Source organism: Saccostrea cucullata, unplaced genomic scaffold (genome assembly GCF_032062105.1).
Source record: "Saccostrea cucullata isolate Sc308-1 unplaced genomic scaffold, CSIRO_AGI_Scuc_v1 ctg533, whole genome shotgun sequence".
Classification (NCBI taxonomy): Eukaryota; Metazoa; Mollusca; class Bivalvia; order Ostreida; family Ostreidae; genus Saccostrea; species Saccostrea cuccullata.
Genome location: NW_026926449.1, coordinates 245,854 through 254,725, shown reverse-complemented (window position 1 = coordinate 254,725; position 8,872 = coordinate 245,854).

Genomic DNA, 8,872 nt, shown 5'->3' with positions numbered 1-8,872 from the left:
GTAATCTAGAAGTTCTTGTAGTACAAGTAGTAAACCCTGAAATAACAATAACAGTTACTAGATAAGATAAGAATATACATTCAACTGCAATATAGTATTTGCTATTTTTATAATAAATTAATACTTTATGGTTCATATTCTTTTTGTATTAAATCTATATAAAAATAATTACCACTTCTTTATCACAGATCAATCATCATCAAATAATTCCTTTGCCAATTTAGTTATATGAAATAAAAGAAAATCATAATAATTTATCATAATTATTATCTGATTTTAAATAATTTAGATTCAAATAATTTTACTGAACATTTACACAAACACAATTTCATGCATTGGAATGAATACACATTGAATTCAATTCAACACAAAATATAAACATGCAAGACAAATACTCAAAATAAAGTTCTGTCAACAAATACATATAAAAGAACAACACAAACATAAACGCATAGACTACCTTCAATATGGTGAAAAGGTCTGGATGTTATTTCATACTAGTAGCTCATACATGTAGCTGTGTAGCCATGTAGCTATAAAGAATGCATAAAAATGAGAAATCTCCCGTAGCTGATATAAAATATTGTAACGACACCAGATAAGCGCACTGGTGTATGACAATTAAGTTAAAATTAATTTTTTTCTCTCTTTACTTCCAAATTCAGGACGAAAATGAAATAAAGACAAGTCTTGTAAAGTTAACAAATAAACGGTTTATTCTGAACACAAAGTTTTATTTCTATAAAACAATGATTCCAAATAAAATTATAAATTCAAATAAATGCTTGAAACCCACGTATTTAGTACTTGTTCTTGTATCGCCTTCTTTCTGCTATTTCTTCAAATCTGGCAAACCAGATCTTCCGGTCCTCCTTCCCATCGAAAGGTGGAATTTTTACATTCTGAAGCTTGTGTCGATAAGGAGGTTCTGACGCCTTTGTCGAGACTTCTGAATCATCACTTGAGTCAGTACCATCTGTGGTCATGTTTCTGGCTCCATGCGCAGAATTTATTTGTTTGTCTCCAAGCAGTGCAAGTAGTGCTCTCCGTACCTCTGTCTGAATCATTTCTGCTATATCTGTTGTTTGTGGTTCACTCTGTTGTCTTTCACCAAACCTGCTTCTCGACCTGTCGTCCACAACTGTTTCAGATGGATGGACTGTGGAGGGACCTAGAAATGAACTGGCAGTTTGCACTGGTAAATGGACAGGACCAGTTGATGAGTAAACAGGTAAGTGACCCATAGAAGATGTAACAGGTAATGCACCTGTAGAAGAAATGACAGGTGTGTAACCTGAATTTGTGGCAGGTAGAAAACTTGCAGATGAGGGAACAGATATGAAGTGACCAGTATATGTCATGGGGAAATGGTTTGATGGTGATGTCACAAAGCTCACTGAGCTTGGCAGCGGTGACATAATTGACCCACCTGAAGATGAATGAACAGGTAATTGGGGTACAGGAATATATGTTGTATTTTGAGGATGCGGAAAGTAAGGAACACAGTTTGTCTGTAATGCTTGATTTGCTCGTGGTAATGTATGAACACCACTTGTCTCATGAGAAAAATGCAACTGTGTAGGTGCGTGCAGTTGGACTGTATGTGTGGAGATCTGAGGTACTGTGTGTGTACTTGTCACTTGGACGGCATTTGTGAGACTTGCAGGTGTAAGAATACTTTTGCAAGTAACAGGTTTATCACCTGTAAATGGAGCTAACTTTTGATAGGTAAGAGGTGACCCTATCATTGTAACTGGGCTCTTTTCTGGCTCAGTATGACTAACTGGTATTACAGTTTCAAAATGATTTCTTTCATTTTCAGATCTGGAATACTTAGCTGGACTTTCTTCTCTGGAACTCAAAATCTCGCGGATATCTTCATCATCTGACAAAACTCTGCTCAAGGGAGAAAACTGGCTATGACCTCGAACCTGTGCACGACTTCTTGTCTTTCTTTTACCACCCATTTTGTGATAGTCAATATGTTCAATAATGTGTTCAGAATAACCAACAAGACTTGTATTCAACAACAAAAAAAACACTGAATCTGTAAATATAACAGATATACATAATTTTCTTAGGAAAAAGGGGGCGGTGGTGTTTGATCACTGCATCTGTTTTTTTAAACAGATCCCGTCGTGGATGCCAAAATATTGTAACGACACCGGATAAGCGCACTGGTGTATGACAATTAAGTTAAAATTAATTCTGTTCTCTCTTTACTTCCAAATTCAGGACAAAAATGAAATAAAGACAAGTCTTGTAAAGTTAACAAATAAACGGTTCATTCTGAACACATAGTTTTATATCTATAAAACAATAATTCCAAATAAAATAATATATTGAAATAAATGCTTGAAACCTACGTATTTTGTACTTGTTCTTATATTGGGACTGGTAAATTGAACCAGTAATTGAAATTACAACGGATGAAATATCCGTAAATTATGGTCGAAGGTCCTAAATTCGACAGGGTCCGAATTTCGACGGTTTTGTTATTTTGTTTATATCTGGTCCGTTCTCGCGAGATCAGGCTGGTCTGTGTAAACATAGTACCCCAGTAGACTTGCGATCATATTACCTATATCATGGATGAAAATGCATTTGAGACAGGAAAACATTCGTTTCATATAGTTTGTCTGCCTTGCGTAAAATCACTTTTTGATACAAATATGAAATCTGATTACTGGTTTATGTTTATATGTCACTTTTGAACTCATCACCAACAAGAGTAGATAAGACGAACTGGATAAATCTTTACACAGGAAAGAATACAATTTGAATGATGAATTTACCGCTCAATTTATTTCAATGGATTCTTGTTTACATAAAATAAACACATTGAAAGACCGTCGAAATATGGGCATACGAGGGTTACTGTAGTAATTTCAGACCGTTAGATCACGGTAAACAGCTCAGCAAATAGCTGTAAATAAACCTACTTATTTATAACAAACCATGACCAACTCCATCCCGAAATAAATGTTATAACATTTACAAACTAAAATAACACACCTTTCTAGAACTCAAAAACAGTCAAAATCCCTAGTTGTCTGCTACAACTCGTCGTTAAATACGTAGTAAAATGACATCATGAAACGCGACCAATGAAAAACGTGACGGGATGCTCTAGTTCCCACATCAAATTCTTACACTTACGAGAAAATAATAAAAATAGAAATAACATTTATTTCTTAACTCTAATTACTTCTAGTATCATTAAATGTCTATACAAGAATTAACAATAAATTAACAATAAATTATAATCGAAAAATAGCGCTCGTTAAACTTCGTAAACAAATACCGCATTGCATTCTGGGAGTCGGCCATTACTAAAAGAATCAACATGTGGTCCTAACAATAAAGCAAAAATACGTATAAATAGTGGATTACAGGTAATTATACATAAATGATAGTGATCTTTACTCAGTAAACAAATTATTCAACATATCTTTTATACTTTTAACAACAAAACACGCATGCATAAACAAACAGCGCCAATCAAACTTTCAGGGGCGATGTCAAAAGCGAAAATATTGTACAAGTACATTCTAGTATAAGTGTCAACAATAAATACATAATAGCCCTATTCTTACATTTTGCCCCTCTTTAAAAAATGTCCAAGTCCCTTTGGACTGATATACAATAAAACAACATTATTAAAACAACAAATACCGTGGGAATTACAAGTCACTGTAATAACAGAAGAGGAATCAACTGCAGATCTATGTACAATAGAAAATCACATGAGGTATTCAGCTTATCAATCATACAACTGGTATGTATAAAATCATTTAATCAAGATTATTTTTCTTAATGTAATACATCATGAACCATCACAAAATTCTCATGTCAACATGCACCATATGCACTCTTACAACCAATAACATACAGTTTCAAATTTATGTATCAAACACATACATGTACATAAAATTTAAATATTTATGTCAACAATCAACAATATAATTCTTGCAGGAACTACAGATCACAAGAGACTTAAATAATCAAGAAGAAACAGGGATACACAAACAGAGTGAGTTGTTATTTCAATTGTAATTAAAATTTACTGATGTACAACATACTCTGAATTCATGTAAAATGTTTCATACTTATAATAAAATTTCATACTTCCAATTAAGTGAACAACAACTGATGGATCAAACCCATTTCAAAAAAAGGACTCCTAGGTTGTGGTCGTTGGCGCGCTGGCGGTATTCAACCGACTTTACAGCTGGCGGAGGAGGGGACTTCCTTATGCGTTCAGTCTGGGGCCTCTCACCTTCTCCAGGACCAAGGTGGATGTGTTGAGAGGCATTGTCATCCAGCTTCTCCCTGGGCAGCCGCTGCAGATCAACGATGACAGACGTGTTGTTCCTGAGGGCTCGCTCCTGCCTCTCGACAATTTCACTTTCACTCTGCTACTGCATGATCAACAGTTATGACGTCACGGGTTTGGTATTTAACCCCTGTGATAACTACAGAGGCCCAGAAACGACAAATTTCCGTTTATATTATGCCTCTGTATATTTTGATCAATTTTTAGGACCTCAAATCAATCTTAGATATCGATTATAAGAAATAGTTATCTCCAAACCTCACGTCATATAATGTTCGTTATTTCCATATCCTTCCATAGCTTACTATGACGTCATATCATATAGACAAGTAGAATATTTGGTTGTAACCTTAACCTACCTGCGAATATCTTTAAGAATGATAACTGTTTAATTTAATGAAAAATATCTATGCTTTTAATTGGAAAGGATAATCTAAATTATATGAAATAAAAGATAATGGTACTGGTACTGATGTTTCAGGTAAGGGTACCTCTTCCTGAACATCTGCTGTTTCTGTCTCTTTTGTTTCTTTGTTCTCTTGTACCACTTCCTATTTTCATCCATGATTTCCTCATTCTCCGGTATAACCTGTGGCTTTTCTGGTTTAACCTGCTGATCAGCATTATCTTTCTCACCTTTCCTGAAAAATTTTCTGGTCTTGACTGTTTCAACTTCATATTCAGAAGAATAATTAAACTGGGAATCAGTCACTAAATTCTTTCTTCCTGTGATCTCTTTCTTTCTTGTCAGCCTGGTTCTTGCCTTAGGGATGAGTTTTGTGTCCTGCGATGGAAAATCTGTGGACTCGGCTAAAAAACCAATTGGTAACAGTAAATTCTGGTTCAAGTTTCTTTTCCTTCCTAATCCATCTTCCCTCATAACTGTGAATACTGGAATGTCTTTGTTGGGTTGGTCAATTATTATGTATGGTGTATCCTCTCATTTGTCTGAAATTTTGTATTTTCATTCGAATGCAAATTTTTTTACTAAAACTCTGTCTCCTTTTTGTAAAGATATTCCTCTGGCCTTGCTGTCGAATGTTGTCCTTTGTCTCTTTTGTGTCTCCTTTACATTCTTCTCTGCTAATTCGTATGCGCCCACAAGCCTTCACCTCAATTCACTGATGTACTTTTTCTTGCAATCCTGATTTTCTTTTCTAATTCCAAAAGCACTATCTATTGGTAATCTCGGATTCCTTCTAAACATTAAAAAATATGGTGATACTCCTATTGTTTCATGTTTGGTACAATTGTAGGCATAAACGAGTGATGGTACATAAGTTTTCTAATCATTTTTCTTCTCTTTTTCCAAAGTTCCTTACATATTTAAAAGTGTTCTGTTAAATCTTTCGCACATGCCAATTCCCATTAGATGGTAACTGATTGTCCTAGATTTTTTCATTTCTGACAATATGCAAAGTTCTTTGATGATGGCACTTTCAAAGTAGCTCCCTTGATCCGAGTGTATTCTTTCTGGTATCCCATAATGCACTATGAAGTTTTCAAATAAGGCTCTTGCTGTTGTTTTGGCTGTTTGATTGTATGTTAGAATGGCTCGAGCATAGCGAGTAAAATAGTCTATAATGATGAGTATGTTCTCCTGTCCTCCTTTAAATTTTTCCAGGCTCAGGAAATCCATACACACGAGTTGTAAAGGAAAATAAGTAACGATGTTTATAAGTGGAGCTCTTTGGTTCACTGGCGTTTTTCTTTTTACGCATCTCCCACAGGAACGAATCCACTCCTCTACATCTCTGTATTCCTGGCCAGTAAAATCTTTCTCTTATTAATTACAATGTTCTATCTTTTCCAAGGTGGCCCATATCATTGTACAAAGCTTTCAAAACTGTATTTGTATGATCTGATGGTAGAACTACTCAGTAGCTGTTTCTTGACTTCCTCATTGTAGATGTAAGTCCATCAGCATCATTATTCTTCTCTCCTGGTCTATATAGGATATTAAAATTAAATGCTGACAATGCCGCAAGCCATCGGTGTCCTGTGGCGTCTAGTTTAGCTGTCGTTAGCACGTAAGTCATAGGGTTGCAATCCGTCAGCACTGTAAAATCCTGTCCATATAGGTATATAGGTAATCCTTAAATTTGTCACATATTGTCCATTTCATGAAACTCAAATTTATGTGGTGTATATCTAGCCTCTGACGTTGTTAATCCTCTGCTAGCATAGGCGACTACTCTCTTCATCCCGTCCTGATGCTGGTATAAAACAGCTCCTAATTCTACTCCAGACGGTTCAAAAGGTGAACGGCTGTCGGCATACACTAATATTGGCGCGTATGTAAGATAATGTTTCAAAGTTTTAAAGGCTTCTTCCTGTTTTGCTCCCCACTCTCATTTCCTAACGATTGATTTCCTAGTTTTCTGTTTCTGTTTCCCATGTCCGAACGATTGATTTCCTAGTTTTCTGTTTCTGTGGCGATTACATAAGATCTGTAAGAGGTTTACTTACCTTGCTAAAATCCTTTATTAATCGTCTGTAGTATCCTACAAAAGCGATGAACTTTCTTACCTCTTCTGGACTCTTTGGTGTTGGCCGTTTGTTGACTTTCTCTGTCTTTTCTGGGTCGATCTCAAGTCCTTCTGATGATACAATGTGTCCTACATATCTTACCCTATCCTTGAAGAGACTGCATTTTTCTTGTGATAACTTCAGATTGGTCCGTCGTATCCTAGTGAGTACTTTTTCCAAGTTTTCTAGATGTTCCTGGTATGTTCTTCCAAATATGATGATGTCATGATTTACCCCATTCATACGACATGATTTGCTTACCTCAGTATATTTTACTCATATGTAAATTTACTCATGTGTGCAATTTTTGCCGTATGAACTGATTTGCTCACATGTAAATTCTGCACAGTTGAGTAAATTTACACCTAGTCAGGACTAGGTGCAAATTAACTTTTGCATACATGTTGTCGCAAATTATAAGTTTATGTGTGTAAATTTTGTCGTATGAACACACAGCAAATTTACTTATGTATGTATTTTGTTTTGTTTATTGCACAAATCTCCATTTTAAGTGTTTTTAAGTGTTGTTTCGGTTGTTTATGCATTGTTGTTCGTATAACATCAGTCCGTTAACATGGCGGCTGGAATCAGAACTTTAAAAACCCTGGATTTTTATGGTCATCTTTGCTGTACTTCAAAGACAGCTGAAAGTAATTTGAGTTTTGATAGAGTACTGCTTTAAAGTCTTTAAAGAATACGCCGGGTTGTTCTAGCATAGTTCTTTCAAGAAATGGCTTTTTCAACTCTGAAAACAAGGATCTACGCTATATCTCCAGTGTCCTCTGATATTAATTTGAATTTGTAAAAACATTTGCATCTTGCACCCTTTCCTGCAACCCTATGTTTATGCCTCTAAATCATAAAAATATAGTTGTGGTCACGCAAACATGTGCCCTGCAGGATCAATTAGTAGTCCCCTTACAATTCAAGTAGTCTTCATTGGAATGCACAGGAGCTGTGATAGGAATAGGCATTACAACAATCGCCCGGGTCCCATTACAGATTGACTTTCTTCTACCTTTCTTTGTTTTTACACCAAGGCAAGCTACTGACATATAAATTGATGCTACAGGAATTTCAACAACCCTGTTGAAAATAAACATTTTTAAGCATTCCCGATCTTTGGCACCTGATTCCACCATGAATTTCTAGGGGATTCGTGTTTATTTCCTATTCATATACTTGTTTTGTTTGATATTTTTTTTCAAATCGATTGCCCATTTCATTCTCCAGGAAAATACATAACTATAATATTCAAGTAGATACTTCATAATGACCTCGCAAACTTCTTATACTGCAGATTTCCAAACACCAAAAAGATTTCCAGTCGTATTTTATTCTGCTGAAGACGCCATTCAGTAGATGGCAACAGCCATCTTTAGAAATGTTCTTACCACCCAACGGCTCTTCTGTAGTTTAAAGACCAAGGCAAAAGCATTTTACAATTTTAAACAATGATTTTAATTAATCTTTTTTCGTGCGTAAATTTTCCCTAAAAGTTATTAAGTTCGCTTTTTCCGTACCAAAAAATAAATGGATCGGATTTCCCCCTTCTTTCTTTGAGGAGCATTCAAAAGTTAGTCTTATACCCAAATAATAACCAAAATTCTGAATCTGTGGATCTCCTTATTTAACATGAAAATATAAGGATTTACTTACAGTACATAAATCTCGTCTGAACGCATAGCAAATTAACTTTTACTTACGTGTGTATATTTACTCATATGTAAATTTGCACACATAAGCAAATTTTCGTCATATGAATGGGGTAATTAATATGCAGCATATGTTCAGATGGTAGTCATGTAGTATATTTTCCATCATGCATTGGTATGTTGCCTGTTCATTGGTTAATCCAAACGGCATTCTTTCATACTCGAAAAATCTTAAAGGGCCAACGGTGAATGCTGTCCTTTCTTAATGACTCTCTTTGATCTCAATCTGATGGTATCCACTTTTCATGTCAATATTACTGAAGTATTTGCTGCCTTCTAAGCAATTAAAAAT